A 26474-nucleotide genomic window follows, 5' to 3' on the forward strand; every position below is an offset into this window, starting at 1 on the left:
TTACTACCACATTTGCCCTACAGTTGCATTGCTTCATAGCTCGTCCTCCCTATTTTCCCCCACATTCTTTGCTTTTTTTTTTTTCATTTTTCCTTTGTATTGCGTCTCTTGGTGCCTTGTGTTCTTTTCCCCCTCACTTTTAGAATAGCATACAGTAGCCTTTACATTTCAACCTATGGTCCTTAAGCTGTCTTTATTTACTAGGGCTTGCATCCTGAGGAGTGTAAAGGATTAATTAACTGTGGATTAAGTTGCTGGACTGAAAGTTGTGTTGCAGTTATCCCTGCAGAACAGAAAAGATAGACTTTTTTTTTAACCACCCGAGAACCTTAAGATAATGGTGTTGCTTCTGTTGAAGGAATACATCTTGACAAACATTAAAAATTATGTCATAGGATCCTGTAGTATCCACTCCAGTGAGTTCGATTTGGTAACGGTTCTTTGTCATCTATGAGTTAGATCCTGTGCTGACTGGTGACAGGTTAACAGACAAGAGATTCCGTTCCTGTCCTCAGGAGAAGGGACCATGGTGAGCACTGGCTTAATCCTACGAAGTGCTCTGGGAGAATGGGGGAGGAAAAGCTTAAAAGGAAGAGTTGGGTTTAAAACTGGATTCTTGGTATTTTAAGTACGATTTTCACCATTTTTTCCCACACCCCAAGAATTCTTAATGGAAAGGGGAATTATTTTAACAATACTTTCACCTTTAACTTTTTAGAGATTCTTTTTCTCCTTTACAATCGGCAGTAATGTCTGATCTCAAGACTTATGGGAAGTGTAAAAGTAACTCCTCTTAATAAGGATGACGTAATGCATTCCTGATACCATAAAAAGAGTATTAAAGACCTTTAATGTAGGATGACTAACAAGAATGAAATGTAATTTATTAATTGCTTACATAAAGCATTATTATATTTATGTGGAACACTCAATACTTATTAGTCAACAATTGTTTGTTGATTGCTTACTGTGTGCCAAGCAATGTTCTTGACACTGGAATAAAGCAAAGAAGAAACTTCTGCCTTATTGGAATATACATTCTAGTGGAGGGAGACAGTATATGTAGTACATAAGAAAAATATAAGGTGAAACCGTAATAAGTGCTATGGACTTAATACATAAAGCAAGAAAAAGAGTGTGTGTTTAGTAATTTAAAGTAGGATTTTACCGGAAGTCCTCTGGAGAAGGTGAAATTTCAGTAGACTTGAAGCAGTTGAGGGAGTAAGCCATATATTTGGGGCAAGAGTTTCCGGGCACAGAGAAATAGCAAGTGCAGAGGCCAGGCACATTGCTGTGTTCAGGGATCAGCAAAGAAGCTTGTGTAGCTGAAGTGGAATGGAGGATAGAGGAGAAGTAGGATATGGGATTTTAAATGTCATAGGGGCCAGATAGTACTACATGGTCTGCTAAGCTATTGTAATGATAACCTTTACTTGAAGCCATTTGGAGGCCATTGGAGCCTTTTGACAAGAGGAATGACATGATCTAACACATCTGTTTGACACCATTACTCTGCCTACTGTATTGAGAACAGACTGAAGAAAGCAAGAATAGAAGCAGGGATAACAGTTAGGCTATCATAATTTATGTGACAGATCATGGTGGCTTAGACCCGGATGATAGCAGTGGAAGTGGTGAGTAGTTCATATTCTGTATGTATATTTTGAGGATGTATTCCTCAGGGTTTGCTGAGAGATAGGATATGGAATGTGAGAGCAAAAGAAATTAAGGAGAATGTAATTGCCTAAGCAACTGGAAAGATAAGAGTTTCTGTTAACTGAGATTGGAAAGAACAGGAAGAAGATGTGGTAATTGGGATTAAGAATCTGGATTTGGATATGTTAGGTGTTAGATGGGTTTTAGATATCCAAATGGAAATGTCAAGCATGCAGTTAGCTGGAAGACCAAGCTAATGGCATACATTTAGGACTCTTCATCATATAGTGGGTTGTAAAAGCAAAGAGATTGAATGCATCAAGAGTGTGTGAGTTTAGAATATTGAAGATGACCAGGGACCAGACTTTACGTCATAAAATCTGGTACATAATGGTGTACGTCAGCATTATGAGATGAGGAGAAACCAAAAAGGAGTCTGAAAAAGAGCTGCATTCCATGTAAAAGGGAAAGCAGGAGAATATGGAATCCTGGAAGTGTTTCAAGAAGTAGAGGGCTGATCACTTGTTTTAAAGATGAGGATTGAGAATTAATCTAGCAAAGGAAATCATTGATGACCATGATGTTGCCAGTTTTCATGGAGGAAGTAGACATGAAAGCTTGTTTGTAATGTGTTTGACAGAGTAGAAAGAGAGACATTGAAGAAGGTGATGGTATACATCACTTGAATATTTTTATTGAAAAGGGAGGGAGGAAATGGAGCGTTAGTTGTGGGACCAGATGATGTAAAGAGAGTTTTTTAAAGTGTACAAAACAATGGCATGTTGTGATACTAATGAGAAGGAGCCAATAGAGAAGAAAAAATTGATGATGCAGGAGACAGAGGGGAATGGTGTTCATGAGGAGGTGAGAAAGGATACATGTATACAACAAGAGAGACTATCTGTTGCTAGGGTTATGAGCTATTTACCTAGAACAAATGAGAGAAGGAAAAGTGTGGGGGCATAGATGGAGGTGGGGAATGTGGATGTTCTATTCGGATCCCTTCTCTTTTCTCATTGTTTGTGAGAGCCAGGTGTGGTACATGAGAAATTTGTAGGAATCATTACCATTTTTCCCATTTGGTCAGGAATATTTGATGAAAGAATACTTTGAGATTCTGAGAATTGCTTGAAACAGACAACTTTGTGCATTGTTGAGGACAGAAGGGGGATTTCTACCTTGAGCTTTGCTTAGGAGAAGACTTAAAGAGAAAGTTGAGATTACAAGATAAAAGGGGAAAAGGAGGAAATAAGGCAAGCTAAATCATATGATGAAATCCCTGAGAAGGGATCTGATGAGGAAGTTAGCAACATTGAATCTCACCTCCCGTGGAGCTTATAACTACAGTAAAGTTCTAAGAATATTACCGTTATTATCAAACAAACTCTTTTCTGTTTAAGTACCAAGTGTGATCAAATGGAGAACAGTGTTGTCACCAGTGGTCAGTCTAATTATAGAATGGTGGTATTAAATCTTGGAAGAGATGTTAGCTAGGATTAGATTTCAGATTGGATTTTGAAAATGTGAAAAACAACGATTGGCAACAAATATCATTTGAAAATGATATGAAAAAGACTGGATTGGCAACATAGGTTGTAGATGTATGGTAGAATTTTGACAACATTGCTCATAGATATTGAGTAGTTCGACAAGATGGGGAGAATTGATAGAGTTGGAAATGGAACCTTGTTTGAGATTTTTTTTTTTTTCAGTTATTTAGGGACCATTTGTTTCTTGAATTCTTACTATAAAACAGGGTTCTGCGTAAAGTCTTGGCAGGGGATGGTGATAACCACTATGCAAATGACATCATCTCTGCCCTCAGTTTACCATTTTTAGTAGAGTGAGGAGAAGGGAATATATGTAAATACTGCAATACAATTGATAAATGCCTTATGAAGAGTACTGAATGCTTTTAGGTTGTTAGGTTTCCAAACATATTTCTTTTATTATGGAAATTATCAGACACGCAAAGGTAGAATAGTATAATGAACCCCAGTATATTCAGGAGTACGTCTTGTTAGTATATTTCATGATTGATACAAAAGATTAGGAGTTAGGGGCCTATAATTATAGTCCCAGTTATGTCCCCAGGTAGTTTTGTGCCCATGTCTTTCCTGGCCTTCAGTTTTTTACTGAAAAATGAGGAGGCAGCTCAAGATCATTTTTAAGGCTTCCTACAGTTCAAAAATATTTTGATTGTATAGTTTTTTACATGGTACATTCAAAGAAATAGATGAGACAGCTATACAGGAGAACTAGGTTTGTTAAGGGAAAAATTAAGCTTCCCTTCTACCTCTCTTTCCTCACACATATATAACTATTAGATGTCAGCATGCACATATGATGTAACTATAAAATTGATGTGATTTATATGTGGTTTATTAAAATCTATAGTGATATTTGGTATATAGGAGTAAAATATATGACCTTATGTTTGTGTGTTTTCTATTTGTGTAACAGAATAGATACTTTTTCCCTTTGAGCCAAAAAACATGCAATTATATGAGAAGTGAGTCTTGATGAAGTCCTTGACCTCTCTGATCTGCTCTGACCTGCATTGTGTCTAATTTTTTGTTTGTTTTACCAAACAAAATTTGATTCATTGCTTAATTTGTTTGTCAGTTAAAAGCAAACAGTATTCCTGAAATCAAGGTTTTCTGTTTTGCACTGTTGCATGGGATATTGATGTCAGACAAAATTGTAATTTAATTGTTTTGACATTTTGATCTGAGCAGTTCAGATAAGAAAGGTGATTTATCTTGCCAAGAAACCTCATATTTTGAGCTCAGCATGAATTTTCCCTAACTGCTTGTTTATAAATGTGGTTTCTAAAAAATTAGACTTTCATCATATTGGGAATTTATGCTCTGGGTATTAATTACCAAGGTACAATTTGATAGGAATATAGTAGAGATATTTTAATTTTTAGATGGTCAGTCATGAAAAACTTCAGAAGTGCTATGAATCCTTTAAAAGAAAGTGAAACTTTCATACTTTCAAACTTATATTCTTTGTATATAATATCACATGTGAATTTTTAAAGTAGTACAAATGGCTTTTTGCTGTTTTACAATCTTGGTATATAAAATTACTCATGAAATTCTTTAGTTTTAGGATTTTAGCTATTATATTGGTCAAACCTTATACTTTGCATAGTCTGTGCTTTTGTACTCCTGTTCATCAAGTACAATTATCATTGGGGATAAAGTCACTTCAAATAATGCATCCCTAAGTGATCATACTATCTCTTTAAATAGTGTGTGTGTGTGTATGTGTGTATTTTGATTTCAGTTTAATATGGTACTCAGTAATTTGACAGTTTCTTGGGGCATCCAGTTCTAACAAGCCCTGTATCCTAGTCTCTACCTGGGGGCAGGGGGATTCATGTTTTTGGAATCAAACCTGTAACATATTTCCTTCATGGTTATAGAACTCTCAGAGTACTCAAACCAAAGTAAACATCTTCTGGGGCAGTATAACACTTTTTTGAAATGCTGCTTGTAGAAGCCAGCTTGAAATTTTTGATCACCTTCAGGTGATAAAAGCCTTTTTTCCTATCTTCTTGGATGGAGAGATCTGATGAGAAGATGAAGATAGGAGAAACCTTAAGAAACCTTGTGGTTCTGGACCCCTTTTTTGCATTTAATTTTGCTAGAGTTTTGGAAAACTTTAAAAATAATAACAAGGTATCTTCAAGTAAAATGGCTACTAATTATGCAGGAAACCTACTCTTGCCTTTATATGTGTGTGAAAATACTTGTGTTACTGGCACTTGTTGAGATAAGACAATGTGAGAGATACATCCTAGAGAGGCTCTGTTTACAGGAGTTACATAATTCCTTCATCAGCCCTTTTGTAATATGTCATAGTTTGAATATAGAGTGCCAGCAGTCATCTATCTTCTAAGAATTTTTCCAAAGAGACCCTAGTCTCTAGGGGATTAATGGCTCCCTCAGAATAGGCCAGTCTGAATGATTTGTAAATTAACACTTAGGAGCTGGAAAACAAGATGATGCTTCTCTAACTGGGGTACTCTGAGCTATGTTAGAGGGCTCCGAGCCATAGATAAATATGGCCATCTTCTTTTGTAAAACTTATTGCTATATTTTGGAGAAAGTAGTTAAATAATTTAACTGGTAAGTTAAATATTCAGAACCACTATTGAATGTGAATATGACATCCAGTGCAAAATACATGATTTTAAAAATAAAATTTGGCCGGGTGAGGTGGCTAACGCCTGTAATCCCAGCACTTTGGGTGGCCGAGGTGGGTGGATCACGAGGTCAGGAGATCGAGACCATTCTGGCTAACACGGTGAAACCTCATCTCTACTAAAAATACAAAAATAGCCGGGCGTGGTGGTGGGTGCCTGTAGTCCCAGCTACTCTGGAGGCTGAGGCAGGAGAATGGCATGAACCTGGGAGGTGGAGCTTTCAGTGAGCCGAGATCACACCACTGCACTCCAGCCTGGGTGGCAGAGCGAGACTCTGTCTCAAAAAAATTAAAATAAAATAAAAAAAATAAAATTCAAAGTAGCTTCTTACTTGTAGTAGGTCTCCATAGACTATATTTTCTGACCCCAGGAAAGGATATAGGTTGGCATAAAGGTAGATAGTTTGTTAAACTTAACATTCATCAAAATACTGATTATTGCTGTTATCTGTCTGCTTTGGTTTGATTTGCTTTCCTGGTATTTACCCACACTGATCTTTTAGATTTGTGGGAAAACTTTCCTTCTTTATTTTCCTCTGGCATTGAGATATGATTTCTGTGAGGTGCTCCATTTCCCTCTTCTCATTTTTTGCTTTTTATTTTGAAATTATTGACGTACAGGAATTTGCCAGAATGGTATGAAAAGGTACTGTGTTACTCTTTAACCAGTTTCCCCCACTGGCTACATCTTCCTAACCACAGTACAATATAAAAACCAGGAAATTGACATTTATACAATATGTGTGTATAGTTCTGTGTCATTTCATCTCATATGTAGATTCATGTAATCGTCACCATAATCAAGATATAAAGCTATTTCATCACCACAAATATCCCTCTTACAGTACCCTCCAAAAGAGGGACTGAAAGAATCAGAGGTATTTAATTTAGCAAAGGAATTATGCACTTTCTTCTAAGTTTTGTAGTTTTTATGCAAATGGTTGATCTTTTTGTATTTTGAATCATGAAAGAGAAAGATGAAATACTGTATTATTTTTAGAATGGAGGAGAATGTTACCAAAATGCCAGGGGTTCAGTCTAGATTCTATTGCTAACTGCACAGAAAGCCAATCAATGAGATGGATATTGCCAGGGAAGAAGGCTTTAATCAGGTGCTGCACCTGAGGAGATGGGATATCAGTATCAAATATCTTCCCTGACTAAAATAGCAGGAAAGAAATGTAACTATGTATGGGAAAACAGGAATTAGGGAGGAGTAAGGAACAGAAGTTGGTCAGCAGGAAGCAGGTAGTCGGTTCAGGCAATCATGATGAGTGAGAGGTCTGGTGTCGTATTGCCCAGATGTAGTGATGTGGTAAGTTTTGGTTATTCTTGCTACTGTCTGGGAAGCCTGGGGGTTGGTTTCCTGAGAAAGGAACTCAGATAAGACAAATGTAACTTTCTCAAGTTTTAAGACGGGGTGGATCAATATCTATGTTAATTCAAAGAAACCATAAACATCAGTTCTATAGGATAATTGGACTGGTTTCAAGAGCTTAAATAGTTGTTATAACAGATACTGTCATCTGTGAAATAAGTTCTTGAAGGCTCAGTTTCAAATTATCAAGAACTTTGATAATTCGAAGGTTAGACATTCATGTGCTTGAAGAATGGGACCAGTTGATATGATGCAGTCTCATCCATCTGTGTGACTAATCTTTGTGTATGTGCTGGATTTAGCCAAATAAAACTTTAAAGAGAAAATGGTGGAGCAAATAGAGGGGTCTTGTTGAACTTCCTAAGTACCCACACAGCCTTCTAGCTTCTTGTGAAACCTAGAATTGGAGGAAGAAAAAACAAAAAACATTTCAGCACTTAAACTAAAAAACAAAAAACAAAAGCACTATTAATGATATTGTGCCACATTTAATTTTATAGGTGTTAATGTCTTTAACACCTACATTAAGATGATTTATTTTATTTAACCAATATGTCATGAGGATAATTAGTAGTGTCTGAGAAATCCTTCTTGATAGATTTTTCTCAGAAATATTTCCAGACAATCATGATCCAAGATTTTAGTCTCATATATTACATAAACAGTATAAATGTATTGTCAAAGCACAGTGTACATGCGTCTTAGTTTTAATAGTTTACAAGATATTTTTAGGTTTATTTATTTGAAAATTATGATTTATGTATATATGAAATAGGTATCTTCTGTCTTTTACTTTTGCTGTGCAAGCACTGCATTAAAGTCTGTTTGAAAGTTTGGAGATAATGTTGAAATTTTATACTATAATAGTCATAGCCACTTTTTCATTAGTCCTTCTCTATTCTTTTTAGGTTACCTGAATTAAGCAAAGAATTCCTGCCTCTCTTTTCAGTTTTTTTCTGTTATCTAAATGTTCCATATGATATTGTTATTGTAATGATATTTAAACATTAATTCCAGATCATTGTCATCTTCATTGTATATGTCTTACCAATTTTTGAAAGTTAAAGCATATATATACACACATATATATATATACACAACACATACACACACACACACATACATATAGTTTCTTTCATTTGCTATACTTATTTTGAGTTGAGTACATAACAAGGCAAGGCAGACAGTGAGTGTGTTTATGTTTTCAGATTTATTTGATCCCACCACTTGAAAAAAATGTGAATTTGTTACCAAAACAGCAAGTGTTTGGTCTAGGTCCTGCTGCTTGCCACACAGAAAGCCAGTCACTGAGACAATGAGTTTTGTCAGCAGAAAGGCTTTAATTGGGTGCTGCACCTGAGGATAGAGATCAGTCTTAAATCCTCTCTGACCAACCAAAATTAGGGGTTTATATAGCAGAGAAGAAATGTAACCACGCATGGGAAAATAGGGAGGCGCAAGGAAGAGGAGTTGGTTAATAGGAAGCAGGTGGTTGCCTAGGCAGTTATGGTAGGTGAGTGGTCTGACATCTCATTGTCCAGATACAGTGATCTGGTAAGTTTCAGATTCTTGCTACTCTTTGGAAGGCTTGATGGTTGGTTTCTTGAGAAAGGAACTCAGATAGAACAAATGTAATTTTCTCAAGTTTCAAGACTGAGAGAGTCCAGGCTGGGCGCAGTGGCTATTGCCTGTAATCCCAGCACTTTGGGAGGCCAAGGCAGGTGGATCATGAGACCAGGAGTTCAAGACCAGCCTGGCCAACATGGTGAAACCCCGTCTCCACTAAAACTACAAAAATTAGCCAGGTATGGTGGCAGGCACCTGTAATCCCAGCTACTCGGGAGGCTGAGGCAGGAGAATTGCTTGAACCTGGGCGGCAGAGGTTGTAGTGAGCCGAGATCATGCCACTGCACTCCAGCCTGGGCAACAGAATGAGACTCTGTTTAAAAAAAAAAAAAAAAGAAAGAAAAAGACTGGGAGGGTCAGTTTTTATGTTTACTCTGCAGAAACCATAAACATCAGTTCTATGAGACAACTGAGTCAATTTTAAATGTTTTTTCAAAATTTTTAATTTTACTTAGAATGAGAAAATAAATTTATTTTAATGGTTATTCAATCTTGGACATTTTTAAGAGTAACACAAAAACTGCAATTGTGTTTGTACAGAAAGGGTTGCCTGGTTTTTACTTTCAATGAGAATAACATGGTATGATAACATATGTCTCTATCCTCTGTATGAACCTCAATTTGAGGATATGTCTGTGGATCCTGTAAGTACTGAGGGTTTAATTTATTGCTAATATTAGAGACAATGACAGTGATATTCAAGTGACTTACCATTACCAATTCTTTCCTGGAATGGAGAAATTTGCTCTTGATTTCATTGCTGCCTGATTTATATCTTTTAAAAAGGTGGCTGTTCTTTTAGTTGCTCAGTATCAAATATAAAAATCTAATTGTGTGGTTTTTCATGTAATTGTTATCAAGAATTCAATTTTAAAGCAAGGAGAAAACTACATAACAGAAACTTGATATGTTTGTATTATAATCTAGGCATTTTCTTAGCATGTATCCAATTTGAACACCTTTAAGCATTTTTATAATAAAAAACACCCATCACATTGTGTTCAGGACAAAATAGTTATAAAACCTGTAAATTACTGTTTGGTTAAAAAAGGATTTGCCATTATGCTAGTCTATATCTCTGATTATTTAAAGACATTGCTCTTATTCATGTGCCTTCTTTTCGGTTTACATATTTTTTGGAGGTAGTGAAAAAAAATCCTTTACTCATTTTTACAAAACACATTTTGACTACATATCTCTTCCTTCACTTTGACATAAAGACAAAAATAATCAAAATCAATAAAACATTGTTAATTAATGTAGTGCTAAGCATAGTGGGAGTATTTTTTTTTTTTTTTTTTTAGAGACAGAGTCTGAGTCTGTCACCCAAGTTGGAGTGCAGTGGCACAATCTTGGCTTACTGCAACCTCCGCCTCTCGGGTTCAAGAGATTATCATGCCTCAGCCTCCCGAGTAGCTGGGATTACAAGTGTGTGCCACCATGCCTGGCTAATTTTTTTTTTTAAACTAGAGGTGGGGTTTTGCTATGTTGGTCAGGCTGGTCTCGAACTCCTGGCCTCGAGTGATCTGCCTGCCTTGGCCTCCCAAAGTGCTGGAATTATAGGCATGAACCACTAGGCCTGGCCAATAGTGGGAGTGTTAAAGAAGACAGACTAACAGACACCTGTCACTTAGGTGTCTGCATTTTAGTAGCTTTTTTTTAAGCAGTTGTAAACTGTGCTAGGGCATGTGCTTTATCTTTGTCTTGCACCTCATCTCTTCCTTGACCCACTTGTTATATGTATGACCACCTTTAAGAATTTTAATTTTGTGTGCTGCCTCCGCCACTGCTGTGAACACCCACATAGAGGCAGGCACCCACCCACCCTGGCACCTGCTAGCACCCTGCTGCACCCAACAAGTGTGTACCCTGCTGCATTGCTGCTGCTTCTGGTATGTGTGAATGAGGACAGATCTTGTTGCTGTCACCTTACAAAATGCTTTATCTGGCACCACCCATTGGTGTGTAGTGACCGGTGGTCTGAGAGTACTTTAGCCCCAACCCCCGCCAACACAGTGGGTTCCTAATTTCGAGGAGCCAGAGAACAAAATTGAGGCCCGATACAAGTTCCCCAGAGTTAGAACACACAGTCCAGGAATTGAGAGCTAGTCTCGCCCCTTAAAATCCTCCAGAAGCCAAACCAGTTGACTGAATCCACCTTATTCCACAGTCAAACCCTCAAGGTCATCAAACAGCATAAAAGAAAAAAAAAAAAACTCATTCAAAGGACAGCAACTTTAAAAATAGAAGGAACATCAGCCCACAAGGATGAGAAAGAACCAGTGCAAGAATTCCTACAACTCAAAAAGCTAGAGTATCTTCTTTTCTCCATATGACCACACTAGCTCTCCAGCAAGCGTTCTGAACTGGGGCTGAGATAACTGACGTGACAGAAATAGAATTCAGACTATAGATAGGAATGAAGATTATTGAGATATAGGAGTATGTTGAAACCTAATCCAAGAAAGCTAAGAATCACAATAAAATAATACAGGGGCTGACAGACAAAATAGCCAGTATTGAAAAGAATGTAACTGACCTGATATAGCTGAAAAACACACTATAAGAGTTTTGTAATGCAATCACAAGTATTAATAGCATAATAGAAAACTGAGGAAAGAGTCTCAGAGCTTGAAGACTGGCTTTCTGAAATAAGACAGTCAAATAAGAATAGATTAAAAAGAATGAAAAAGAACAAAAAAACCCTCTGAGAAATATGGGATTACATAAAGAGACCAAATCTACAACTTATTTGTGTCCTTGAAAGAGATGGGGAGTATGGAAGCAAGTTGGAAATCATATTTTGGGATATCCTCCATGAGAACTTCTCCAACCTAGATAGAGAGGCCAACATTCAAATTCAGGAAATGGAGAGAACCCAGTAAAATACTTCACAAGAAGATCATCCCCAAAGTACTTAATCATCAGATTCTCCGAGGTCAAAATGAAAGAAAAAGTGTTAAAGGCAGCTAGAGAGAAAGGTCAGGTCACCCAAAGGGAAGCCCATCAACTAACAATGGACATTTCTGTAGAAACCCCACAAGCCATAAGTTATTGGGGGCCAATATTCAACATTCTTAAAATAAATTCGAACAAAGAATTTCATATCAGGCCCAACTAAGCTGCATAAGCAAAGGAGAAATAAGATCCTTTTCATAGAAGCAAATACTGAGGGCATTCATTATTGTCAGACCTGCCTTACAAGAGCTCCTAAAGGAAGCACTACATGCAGAAAGGAGAGACCATTACCAGCCGCTGCAAAAACACTTAAGGACACAAACCAACAACACTATAAAACAACCACACAAGTCTGCATGATAAGCAGGTAACACCATGATGACAGTATCAGATTCCCTCATATCAATACTAACCTTGAATGTAAGTGAACTAAATGCCTCAATTAAAAGGCACAGAGTTGCAAGCTGGATAAAGGCTGAATTATATGCTGTCTTCAGAAGACCCATCTCAAATGCAGTGACACCCACAGGCTTAAAATAAAGGGATGGAGAGAAATCTTCAAGCAAATGAAAACCAGAAAGGAGAGGTTATCACACTAATTTTAGACAAAAGACTATAAGCCAACAAAGATCAAAAAAGACAAGGGCATTACATAATGATAAAGGGTTCAATTCAACAGGAAGATCTAACTTTCCTAAATATATATGCACTCAACACAGGAGTACCCAGATTCATAAAGCACATTCTTAGAGACCTTCAGAGACTTAGACTCCCACACAATAATGAGGGGAGACATCAACATCTCACTCACAGTATTATGTAGATCATCGAGGGAGAAAATTAACGATATTCAGGACCTAAACTCAGCAGTGGATCAAATGGACCTGGTAGACATCTACAGAACTCTCCACGCTGGAACAACAGAATATACATTCTTCTCATCACCACATGACACATACTCTAAAGTCAACCACATAATCAGCCCCAAAACACTACTCAGCAAATGCAAAAGAATTGAAATCATAACAACCACTCTCTCAGACAACAGCAGCAGAAAATTAGAAATCATGATTAAGAAATTTGCTCAAAACCATACTATTACATGGAAATTGAATAACCTGCTCCTGAATGACTTTTGTGTCAATAATGAAATTAAGGCAGAAATCAAGTTCTTTGAAACTAATGAGAACAAAGATACATACCAAAATCTCTGGGACACAGTTAAAGCAATGTTAAGAGGGAAATGTATAATATTAAACACTCACATTAAAAAGTTAGAAAGATCTCAATTTAACAACCTAACATCACACAACTAACAGAACTGGAGAACCAAGAGCAAACCAACCCCAGTGCTAGCAGAAGACAAGAAATAACCAAAATCAGAGCTGAACTGAAGGAGACTGAGACATAGAAAAGCACTCAAAAGATCAATGAACCCAGGAGTTTTTTTTTTTTTGAAAAAAATTACTAAAATAGGCCCCTAGCTATACTAATAAGAGAGAAGATACAAATAAAGGCTATTTAGAAATGACAGAGGGGATATTACCACTGACCCCACAGAAATACAAATAACCACCAGAGAATATTTTGAACACCTCTGTGCATACAAACTAAAAAATCTAGAAGAAATGGATAAATTCCTGGATATATACACCCTCCCAAGACTACCAGAAAGAAAGTGAATCCCTGAACAGACCAATAACAAGCTCTGAAAGTGTATCAGTAATAAGTAGCTTACCAAACAAACAAAAATTCCAGGAACAGACAGATTCACAGCTGAATTCTACCAGATGTACAAAGAAGAGCTGGTACCATTCCTACTGAGACTTACAAAAAACTGAAAAGGAGGGACTCCTCCCTAACTCATTCCATGAGACCAGCATCATCCTGATATCAAAACTTGGCAGAGACACACACAGAAAAGAAGCCCTTAGGCCAACATCCTTGATGCACATCAATGCAAAAATCCTCAGCAAAATACTGACAAACTGAGTGTAGCAGTACATCAAAAACATATCCAGTATGATCAAGTAGGCGTTATCCCTGGGGTGCAGAGCTGGTTCAACATACAGAAATCAGTAAGTGTGATTCATCACATAAACAGAACTAAAGACAAAACCATATGATCATCTCAATAGATCCAGAAAAGGCTTTTGATAAAATTCAACACCCCTTCATGTTAAAAACTCTCTATAAACTAGGTATTGAAGGAACATACATCAAAATAATAGGAGCCATCTATGAGAAACCCACAGTCAACATCATACTGAATGAGCAAAAGCAGTAAGCATTCCCCTTGAAAACCAAGACAAGACAAGGATGTTCTCTCTCACCACTCCTATTCAACATAGTATTGGAAGTCCTGTCCAGAGCAATCAGGCAAGAGAAAGAAAAAAAGGGCATCTAAATAAGGATCAAACTATTCCTGTGTGCAGACAACATTATTCAATATGTAGAAAACCCCATAGTCTCAGCCCAAAAGCTCCTTAAGCTGATAAACAACTTAAGTGAAGTCTCAAGATACAAAGTCAGTGTACAAAAACCACTAGCATTCCTATACACCAACAACTGTCAAGCCAAGAGGCAAATCAGGAATACAATCCCATTCACAGTTGCCACAAAAAGAATAAAATACTTAGGAATACAGCTAACCAGGGAGGTGAAAGATTTCTGTAATGAGAACTGCAAAAGACTGCTCAGAGAAATCAGAGATGACACAAACAATAGAAGAACATTCCATGCTTCTGGATAGGAAGAATCAATGTTGTTAAAATGACCATACTGCCCAAAGCAATTTATAGATTCAATGCTATTTCTATCAAAATACCAATGACATTCTTCACACAACTAGAAAACTATTTTAAAATTCCTATGGATCCAAAAAGAGAATCAACAGCCAAGGCAATCCTAAGCAAAAAAAAAAAAAATCAGGAAGCATCACTCTACCTGACTTCAAACTATACCACAGGACAACAGTAACCAAAACAGCATGGCACTGGTACAAACCCAGACACATAGACTGATGGAACAAAATAGCCCAGAAATAAGGCCACATACCTACAATCACCTGATCTTCAACAAACCTGACAAAGATAAGCAGTGGGGAAAGGACTCCCTATTCATTTGGGAAAGGTGCTAGGATAACTGGGTAGCCATATGCATAAGATTGAAACTGGACCTCTTCCTTATACCATATTAAAAAAATCAACTCAAGATGGATCAAAGACTTAAATGTAAAACCCAAAACTATAAAAACCCTGGAAGACAACCTAGGCAATACCATTCTGGACACAGGAATGGGCAAAGATTTCAAGATGAAGACACCAAAAGCAATTGCAGCAAAAGCAAAAAGTGACGAAAGGAAACTAAAGAGCTTCTATACAGCAAAAGAAACTATCAACAGAGTAAACAGACAACCTATAGAATGGGAGAAAATGTTTGCAAACTGTGTATCTGACACAGGACTAATATCAAGCATCTACAGGGAACTTAAACAAATTTACAAGAAAAAATAATCCCATTAAAATGTGGGCAAAGGACATAAACACTTTTCAAAAGATAAGATACATATGGTCAATAAGAATATGAAAAAAAGCTCAACATCTCTGATCATTAGAGAAATGCAAATAAAAACTACAATGAGATACCATCTCCTACCTGTCAAAATGGCTATTACTAAAAAGTAAAAAAATAACAGGTGCTGGTGAAGTTGTGGAGGAAAAGGAACACTTAGACACTGTTGTTGGGTGTGTAAATTAGTTCAACCATTGTAGAAAACAGTGTGGTGATTCCTCAAAGGCTTAAAAACAGAAGCACCATTCCTTCCAGCAATCCCATTACTGTTTATGTACCCAAAGTAATATACATCATTCTATAATAAAGACACATGCATGTGTCAATTGCAGCACTGTTTACAATAGCAAAGACATGGAATTGACATAAATGCCCATTAGTGGTGGACTGGATAAAGAAAATGTGGTAAATACTCACCATGGAATACAATGCAGCCATACAGCCATAGAAAGAGTGAGATCGTCCGGGCGCGGTGGCTCATGCCTGTAGTCCTAGCACTTTGGGAGGCTGAGGTGGGCAGATCATGAGGTCAGGAGTTTAAGACCAGCCTGGCCAACATGGTGAAACCCCATCTCTGCTAAAGATACAAAAAATTTACTGGGTGTGGTGGTGTGCACCTGTAATCTCAGCTACTCAGGAGATTTGCTTGAATCTGGGAGGTGGAGGTTGTAGTGAGCTGAGATCGTGCCAATGCACTTCAGCCTGGGTGACAGGGTGAGACTCCGTCTCAAAAAAACAAACAAAAAAGAGGTCATGCCTTTGCAGGAACATAGAGGCCTTTATCTTTAGCAAACTAACAGAGGAAGAGAAAACCAAGTACCACACGTTCTCACTTATAAGTGGGAGCTAAATAATGAGAACACGTGGACACATAGAGGTGAATGACAGACACGTGGGCCTATTGGAGGGTAGAAGGTGGGAAGAGGGAGAGGATCAGAAAAAATAACTAATGGGTACCAAGCTTGATACCTGGGTGGAGAAATAATCTGTACAACAGACCCCCTTGATACAATTTACCTATGTAACAAACCTGCACATATACCCTTGAACTTAAAAGTTAAAAAAGAATTTTTTTATTTATAAAGTATTATTAATAGTTCACTATATAAGGGTTATTGTAAGAAAAAGGTAGCATGTGGGAAACTGCATTATCCTACATTACATGAGTGTCTCTGGAGTTAGTCAAGTCTGTGTTTAAATGGCAGTTTTCTACCTCAGTGTTGTATTTCTCTGTGATTCCTGACAACTTGACTCACCTGTATTTTCCTCTCTCTAAAATGGGAATGATTTTTCCTATTTCACAAACTTATTTTGAAGTTACATTATGTATGTAAAGCACCTGTTGTATTGCTTGGTATCCAATACTTAATAAATGTTATTTTCCTTTTCTTTCCCTCTCCCTTTTCATCATTTTCTTGTTCTCCACAGTTTTCTGAAAGAAAAGATCAGTAAGATCAGTTATGGGCTGTGATGAAACCATTTTAAGTCTCTGTTCTTTGCCAAGCTCCAAGGTAGGTCAAGGGAATCAATAATGTAGGATTGTGAAGTCTTTGTCCAGGTTACTCACAGAATTTTCTTGTGAGTGAAAGACTTGGGAGATTTTAGAAGTTACCATCTATCAACAGTTTTCTGATATCTGCTCATCTAATACTGTTACACTTTTGTTTAATCTGTTGTGGCTGCTTCACTGCCTTATGGATGAAGCCAAACCTAATAGCCCAATGAATAAGGCTGATTGCAATTAGCCTTTTATTAGACTATAGCCTCATCTCCTGTCCCTCAGGATTGCTTCCTAATTTAGTTAATGTTTTTTCTTCAAGCCTCTATTATGTTTCCTGGGGTTACTAACATGATCAAAGTAGCAAGCTAGCCTTCTTCTAGGGTGGAGGTTGGGCAAGAGAGTAGGGGGAGGTGAGTTGGAGAAAAGGGATGATCCAGAAGTGTGGTTCCCAAGTTCTTTAGGAAATTTTCACTGGTCTTTGACAAAATGGGAAAATAAAGATTATGCAGCGAGCTTTTTCATTATCTTTTATTCTGATTATATCTGTTCTACTCTTTTATATATTAAGAACATTATTGACAGAATAAAAAGTTGGTAGTCCTTTTATGTCTTTTCATTTTTTTTGTTTGTTTTGCTTTGTTTTTAACTTTACAGGTCCATGAAATCTGATGGTGTAGGAAATGCTCATCCAGTATCTGCAGTGCTGTTTAAAGAGAAAAGGCCCAGGTGAAGCCTGTTACTAGAAGACTGAGTGATATGAGGGACTAGCTGTCTGGGATGAGAGAGAACCCGAGACTAGTATGTCTTACAATGGAGGAGATGTCCGCTTTGAGGATAGTGGGAAAGTAGGAAAATGAAATGAAGGCTGTTTATTTAGTTGGCTTTCTCAGTGTCAGTGAGGTTTGCATGTGAACATGCACTGGACACTGACTTGAGGGAATGCTTATTTGGAATTCTGGAAGTCTGCACTGGATTTATTCAGTAATTTTAGCTCGATTGTAGAATTGCTGAGTTCTTCACCCTCAAAATGGGGATAGAAATGCTGGTTTTTAAAGCACTTTAGGATCCTTAAATGTAGTATACCACTGTAAGCTTCAAAGATAGTTTCTTCACTTGGTTGCAGTCTTTGAAATGGGATTCAACTGAAGCTTTACAAAGTAGTATTAGAACTCCCAATGACAGACACCAGTCTTGCCTTTTGTTCATGTTTTTAAAACCACCTGGATGTTATATTGTATGTGCTGTATAATTATGGAGTGATGTGAAAAAGTTATTTAAGTTTTTGGAAAGTTGTCTTAACATGTTAATAGGATGCTGGAAACATTCCTGAGATTAAAAGGAAACCTACTTTGTAGATTATATGACTTTATGAGAACATAAATACATGCTGCTAATTCAAAATGAAAAAGCAAGCTAAACCCAAAACAGTCTTCTCTTCCTCAATACATCCAATAAATAATTCTCAGCAAGAGGATTATGATAGAGTACATTAAGAGTCATGGCAGCTGGAATTAAACATGTAGACTAAAGCATACTAAGATTTTTTAGCAATCTACTTCTGTCTAAAGTAGTAGTAGTATTTTTTTCTTTTCATATCATATAAACCCTAAATGTGTTTTGTTCTTGGATCAGAATGGGAAAGAATTCAAATATGAGTTTTATATTTGGTTAGCTTGTCTGTTCATGTATTAAAACAGTATGGGAAAAATTGAAGCATTTAGCATTTATTCCTATTTGAAGGACTTTGGATAGAAAGAACCAAGTGATAACAGGTCTTGCATATTTAAGACATTTATTGTGTCATTTTTTGATAGAAAAGTACAACTATTTAAAAATAAAGTATTCTATTTTGAAAAAAACATGTTTGTAAACATTTTTCTAATCACAATAATGGTCACTATAGAATATTCAAAAAGCTTAGAAGCATATAAAGAAATAGAAAAACAAAACACCTATAATTTACTACCTAGAGCAGCAATGTTAAATCTTGGCATTTTTTTCCTTCTTTTTTCTTTTTTTTCTTACAGTTTTGAAATAATAAAAGAAATGGTAATATTCTGCTTTTTCAACATATAGAGAACAGCTTAAGTATTATTTTAAACTTTATAAACGTAATTTTTATTGACTTTATACTACATCATCTGGCTGGGCCATAATAAACCTACCCATTTCTCTGTTGTTGAACACTTGTTTGCAAAAATATTAAAATTTTAAATTAGTGTGAGTTTGTTTTGTTGAGGCTTTCCTCTTCAATTGAGTAAGCTTATTTAAAAGACTTTACTTAAGATTAGATTTTTCTTTCCTCCTTCCATCCCCCCAGTTAGATGCTGGCTAATTCCTGGAATTTTTCCCTCCCTATTCTTTGTAATCTGAAAAACCCCTTGTTCTGTACTACTAGTATGGCAGCTTCAGCTTACTTGTAATGGATGCTCTGCAATTATGCAAAGTATATATAGCTCATTCCATCAAGTTACAATGAACTTCAACAGAAGGTCCTTATGCAGCTTGAGAGCCATAAGTATGCTTTGAGATAATATATGTGAAGATCTAAATAGAATGTAGGGAATGAAATAGTACTCATTCAGTGTACAGTTTAATTTTTTTCTAGTATCAAGCATTTTACCTGAGTTGTATGCAAAATGAATGTTTTATGCCAATGTTAATACTGATGACTGCAGGAATTAAGTATTGATATTTTATGTATAATTTATTTGTTTTATTAGTCTCAAGAGTATAACAGCAGTTTTTCATAAACATTCTATTGGCTATGTGTGTCATATCTAGATTTAATAATCATATTCTTTTCAATAAAGTTTATCGGTTTGTAGGAAACAATGGGTAGTATTGTGGGTAAGACTGCGGAACAAAATGCTTGCACCTTTATTCCCCTTGAATGCTTTGTGGATTTTTCCTTGGTTTAAGATTTTTTTTACTCATACTGGAAAAATACTATTACTTTAGATAGAAGTAGATTGCTATTCAAAATTACATGTGTTTCTTTTGAAAACTTTCCTTTTCTCAACATTCGTTTTTACAAACTTTGTAGTAACTTATATTACAACTGAATGTGAAATAAAATTTAATGTTGCAGTTATTTCTGAAAATAGCCATGAAATATGATCATTAACCAAGGTCTGCACTTAACATGATGCTTTTGATAGCTTTGGAATTTCTATACTATAGTGCCCTTATATACTTTAAAGAACTTCTAAGACAACAGTACTCTTTCTTTTTATTCCCTCCCACGCTGTGTGTGTGTATGCATGTGAATGTGTGTGAGTTTATTGTTCTTCAAATATCTGTATGTGAAAATCACTTTTAAACACAAATAACTTATCATCTATATACTAGGAATTTCATATCTCATTAAAATAGCAATTTGAGATGGATATTGTGTGTTCTTATGGTTGTATTCTACTTAGACTATTTTAGGAATTTGTCTTATAATAAGATGATTTATTCTTCCTCAGGTTTTTAAAAAATATTTCTTATTTTTAATATTCTATTTGAAAATATTCTGTCATTTAATATATTTTTAATACAGAAAGAACGAGAAGATTAGTAGTTTGCTTATATGAGAATTCTGATTTTTGTTTTTAAATATTTTTTCTTAAATATTTCTTTTTCAATGTTATCCTGTATTTCCACAAAGGTATGGTTATTGGAACATTTGTCCTTGGTTATTGCAAAATCCTTCAGAACTCAACACAAAAACAGCTTCATTGTGTATAATGATGTAGCCACCTTCTTTCCAAATGGAAATCAAATCAGAATACATAACCATTAGTTTTCACAAATCTGTTGAAATCAGAATTAGAGTTTCTCCTCTCTATGATTATTTTAAAGTTGATTTAATAGTAGAGCAATTCTCAAAATATATAACATTTGTTGCAGATACTATGTATTTTTATAAAGAAATTTTTAGGGACATAAGATGAAGTGGAAAAATCTTCAGTATCATAGTTATCCCTCTGTAAAATGGCTGATACTCTGAAAAATAAAGATAGATCCGGATTCAAAATTGACAAGAATTAATTTACAGAATTAAGTCAGTGTTGGTAGAGAGGTGTCAAGATATGCGTCTTTGAATTTGAGATAATACCTCTCATGGCACTTTCTTGAAGTGAAAGTAGGAAAAGTTGAAAGGACCATTTAAACAAGGATTAGCATGCAGCGACTAGCTAAAGCAAGCCAATTCATGTTAATAGAGTTAGAGTCGGGAAGGGTCTTACAACATTATGGTTTTAATTGTTTGTGTTTTAATTGATAGACTGATTATAAAATAAAGGTGCTAGTAGACTTTATAAAAATGATAATTCAGTAATCCTCTTTGCTTCATTGTCAGAGTTCTGTCATATCATTATAAAGCAATTTATGAGCAGTCTGTATATCTCTGGGCTTTAATTAGCCATGGGAACATGCAGAGTTTAAAAGTAAAAGTAATTGCATAGCCTCTGATAACTAGTGTGCAGTGAATCACCTTCTTTAGAAGAATGCTATGTAAAACATATTGTACAGAGTAGACAGTTAAGAAAATACAGTTTTGTTACTGGATCTGCAGGGGAGGTTTGCAGATTTTGTGAGATCCTGCAGAGAATCAAGCAAAATCTGCATTATAGTACATTATATCCTGTGGGGAAGAACCAGCAGGACTGCTTATGGTCCTCAACTGTCTTTGCTCAGTATACTTTTGTCCTGCTATGTAGAAAGCCTTCCACTTGTTGGAAACAGTAATAATGTTGGAACAGTGAGAGAAAATGATAAAAGAATCATGAAAAATAACATCTACATGAGAAGGACCTTTATAGTCAAGCTTCACAAGAAGACTGGGAATCAAGTTGAAGGGTTGTTAGATAAATGAATATGAATTTTCTTAAATTATTTGTTTAAGAAATAGCTATCAAATTGCAAGGAAGGAAAGCCATAGGTTGAATGAAGAATACCTGATTTGTAGGCATATCTCAAGTTCTTTTCTGAGAATCCTAAATACTGCGTTTAATGCTATACTCTAAAGATTATCTTTTTTTTTTTTTTTGAGACGGAGTCTCGCTCTGTCACCCAGGCTAGAGTGCAGTGTTGCAATTTTGGCTCACTGCAAGCTCTGCCTCCCGAGTACACGCCATTCTCCTGCCTCAGCCTCCCGAGTAGCTGGGACTACAGGCGCCCACCACCACGTCTGGCTAATTTTTTGTATTTTTAGTAGAGACGCGGTTTCACCGTGTTAGCCAGGAAGGTCTTGATCTCCTGACCTCGTGATCCGCCTGCCTCGGCCTCACAAAATGCTGGGATTACAGGCGTGAGCCACCAGGCCCGGCCAAGATGATCTTTTTTCTATTTTTCTTTTGTATTCAGATTTTTAAATTTGCTTTCTCTCTTAAGTGCCTGTTTAAAAAGAAGTGATTGAAGAACATGAAGTAAAGTAAGAAATAACACTGAATCACTGGAAGTTAAAGGTAAACTTATAAATTAGGAAGCTGATAAACATATTGGTCAGGAAAATAAGGAATTCCAGAAAACCATCTCATATTTTTGAGCTATAGTATTTCTTGATTTCAACCTTTATTATTATTATTTTTAAATATTGGCCTTATTTTCTTTGGTTTGGAAACTGATTTCACGAACTAATGTTTAAGTCCCCTTAAAAGTGTTTTATGTTTTAAAAAATAATACACATGAGACTGCAGTATTCTAAACTTATTCCAATCTGTATCTAATTTTTTAAGCATAAACAGTAGTAGTTTTTATAGCACAAAAACTTTACCGTAAGTTTAACTCTGAAATGATCATTTTTTAAAGTTGTTGGATTCATTTTTTTTTTTTTTGGTGCAATTTTACCTAATTTGTTAATAGTAACTTCTCGGGGGTGGGGGGATGGGAAAGTGGTCTTATCATTAAACTATTTACATTTACCTAAATAAAATAGAAACTTATTTCTCCATCACATAACAGTGGTGGGATAGTCCAGTGGTAGAGTAGTTTGTAAGCTTTAAATAGGTTATTAAAATGAATAAGGTTGTTATAATTATGTTTTTATTTGGCAGAAACTAGCTGTCTAATATAACAACTAGTTTCTCCAGGATTTGAATGCATTAAAGTTAATTAAAACTAATAAAATGTTTGATTTTTGACAATATTTCAATTGAATGTTAGATTAACATGCAATACATATAGTAATTTATATTTTATTATATTAAATATTTATCATTTTCAGGTAGATAACAGTACTCTAAGATGTCCTATTAGGATTCACTCTTCAGGTAAAAATGTTAATTGAAATATAATGTCCAAGTGTTAGACCATATTTTCCTTCCTCTAATAGTTAGAATAAATTCATTCAGAATAGAAAGGAAGCAGTTAGTGGCCATGCTGTTATTTTTAAACATTTTACCATCTTTGTCAAGCAGATGGTTTATATATAAAGGCCTAAAAACTGTGGTATCTTACTTCAGGAACAATGCTTTAATGACTAAAATATATTGGTAATTTTAAAGTATATGTAATGCGAATATTTATTATATTAATGTTTTTTAAATTTTAAAACTCCTTTTTATGCACAATGAAAACATTTTTTTGAATGATCCTTAAAGAGATTGAGTATATAGTTATGATTCTCTGTGTGTGTGTTCATTTGCATGTGTGTGTTAAAAATAATTGAGTAATTGGTATTGAAAAAAGATAATTTTGATAAAATTGAACTGAAAAGTTTTATCTGTATATATCAGCACAATTAATGAAATTTGCTAGTGATTGTCTCCCAAGCCGGGACTGTTTTTATTCACCTTTGTATCCCAAAGGCCAGCCCGGTATCTGTCTAATACAGAGTTCGTATTCACTTATGTTTACTGAATGAATTTCAACATCTTTTCTTATAAATTCTTATCTGTTACTATTTAGTTCAAGCTAAGATACCAAATTTGTTATATAAATCACTGAAAGTTTAAATGAATTTAAATGTTTCCAAATAGTTGTTAGGTTTGAATTATTCTGATTTTCTGCTGTGATAAGTAACCATTTGAATAAAAAATAAGATGTTTGAATTACAGCATAAAAATAAGATGTTTGAACTACAGCATAGTTTTTCTTTTAATACTTTTGTAATGTTATGTCCATTTTCTGAGCATAGAAAATATATTAATCTTCTATTTTAGTCAGCTTTCCAATATTTTGTTAATGTATTTGTACTCATCTTTATTTTTTACTAGTGGTCTTACACCCTCATAACTAAAGATATACACACTTTTTTTTTAGTGTTACTAAAAAAGTTTCTAATACCTCCATTTTCTTAATACCTCCATTAGCCAGTCTTCGGTGTGTTTCTGTGTGTTTGCGTGTGTCTGTTTCGTTTGCAGAACCAAAATTGCCATACCAAAGAGACCCAACAGTTACATTGGCTTAAATGAGGTAGAAGCTTATTTCTCCTTCACACAGTGGTGGTAGAGTAGTCCAGACTGTCAAAGTGGTTAGCTTCAAGCAAGGTTACCAGGTCTCAAGTTCTTTCTGCTCTGCATTCTCCTATGATCCAAATTTAAGAAAGGGAGGAAAGAACAGAAGTAATTTCCATTTCAGCACACAGTCAGTAGTTACACATTTTCACATTCCATTGGTTAGAACAAACTTGTCCAACCTGTGGCCCACATGCAGCCCAAGACGGCTTTGAATGTGGCCCAAGACAAATTCATAAAGTTTCTTAAAACATTATGAGATTTTTTTTTTTTTTTTTGGCTCATCAGCTATCCTTGATGCTAGTGTATTTTATGTGTGGCCCAAGACAATTCTTCTTCTTCCAGTGTGTCCCAGGGAAGCCAAAAGATTGGACCCCCCCGGGTTAGAACTTTGTCCCATGGCTACCTATGGCTGCAAGGGAAGCCAGAAATACAATCTCTCTAAGAGTGGCCACTCATTCAGCTAAAACTCTGTTACTGTGAAGCAGGGGAAAATGGATTTCGGGTGACCACTAGTAGTTGCTATGACACATTTAAATTGTATCATGTTGCTTGATAGTCCTGTCTCATTTGTACTAGGAGACAATTAAAGGATTAAGGGAAAGATGTAGTATTCCTGTTTTCCTGGAATGCACCTCCTGTGACAACCCTAATTAGGATCCCCAATGAGAACATTGAATCGTAGGAAATGATAGTTGTGCTCAAGGCCCAGGTGACTCCTGCCCCATATGAGGACTTTCTCTTCATTATCAACCTTAACAAACTTTGGGTTGGAGGGGTTTATTAAAGAGAGATCGGGTTTCATACATGAGACATTTGTTTACCCATATTTAAACACATAGTTCTTTATATAAATGTTACTGTTATAGGTTGCTTCATTTTTTCCTTTTAACAGCACTTTGGTGAAGTTATAATTCCTTTTGGTGAAGTCATGATGATACTTTTAGAATATTGTCCACTGTCTGCACTCTCTTAGATTAATGAATGCAGGACGCATTAGAAGTTTTTTTTTTTATGGTTTATGTAGTCTATCTTGAAATGAGAGTCTTTTCAGATTGAACATTGTGGAACTGTGTATTTTCCAAACACTGAGAAACTTCAAGTACTCATATATTGCTAATGGGAGTAAAAGGTATCAGTTCTTTGGAAAGCAGTTTATTAATAGTCATGAAAATCACTCTCATATATACACCCTTTAACATAACATTTTCATTTCAGCAGATATTTTTATATGTGAGATATAATGGATTTATAATATTACTTTTGCAACATTGTAATAGCAAGGATTAGAAACAACCTGAGGCCGGGTGTGGTGGCTCACGCCTGTAATCCCAACACTTTGGGAGGCCAAGGCAGGTGGATCCCAAGATCAGGAGTTCGAGACCAGCCTGGCCAACATGGTGAAACCCCATCACTACTAAAAATACAAAAATTAGCCGGGTGTGGTGGCGGATGCCTGTAATCCCAGCTACTCGGGAAGCTGAACCAGGAGAATTGCTTGAACCCGGGAGGCAGAGGTTGCAGTGAGCTGAGGTTGCGCCACTGCACTCCAGCTTGGGTGACAGAGCAAGACTCCATCTCAGTTAAAAAAAAAAAAAAAGAAACAACCTGAATAACGACTAAGAATTGGTTAAATAAATAATCATACTTCCATAAAATGGAATACTATATAGCTATATAAAATGATGATAAAACTGTTTAAATACTGAACTGAAAACTCTCTAGGATTTATTCTTATGTGAAAAAAGCAAACTGCAAAACAATATGTATAAGATGCCCTGTGTATAAAAAGAAGGGAATAAAATATATTCATGTTTATATCACATAAAATATCTCTAACAGAATTATTAATAAATATGGCTGAACAAAAATTTTTTTTAGGAATAATGCTCTAAACTCCCTCTTAGGAATTTCAATGTTATCCTTATTAACGTTATGTATATTTTGATATGGTAAAGGTTAAGACAAAAATTGTGGGATGTTTATTTTAGAAAAATACATTATTGCTTAGTCCAATTCTCTCTTATGCAAAAGCTGTCTTCTACAGTATCCCCACAAATTGGATATTTCTCATGTCTGAACACTGCTGTTGATAGGGACTTGATTAACTTATCAGGTAGGCGAT

General features: G+C 35.7%; 1 protein-coding gene across 16 annotated transcripts in view; it reads left to right on the top strand.

Annotated features, from left to right (window-relative positions):
* NAALADL2 (N-acetylated alpha-linked acidic dipeptidase like 2) overlaps nucleotides 1-26474 on the top strand; it is a 1364432-nt gene that overhangs the window by 786 nt on the left and 1337172 nt on the right. For 2 of the 16 annotated variants that reach the window (XM_063704378.1, XM_063704383.1), the window contains exons 2-3: nucleotides 16835-16917; nucleotides 17562-17633. The exons of the other annotated variants lie outside the window; for them this stretch is intronic. The gene's annotated coding sequence lies outside the window, so the exon portion shown is untranslated. The remainder of the gene's footprint in view (nucleotides 1-16834; nucleotides 16918-17561; nucleotides 17634-26474) is intronic. 16 annotated transcript variants of the gene reach the window in all.

The sequence above is a fragment of the Gorilla gorilla genome, chromosome 2 (genome assembly GCF_029281585.2).
Source record: "Gorilla gorilla gorilla isolate KB3781 chromosome 2, NHGRI_mGorGor1-v2.1_pri, whole genome shotgun sequence".
Taxonomy (NCBI): domain Eukaryota; kingdom Metazoa; phylum Chordata; class Mammalia; order Primates; family Hominidae; genus Gorilla; species Gorilla gorilla.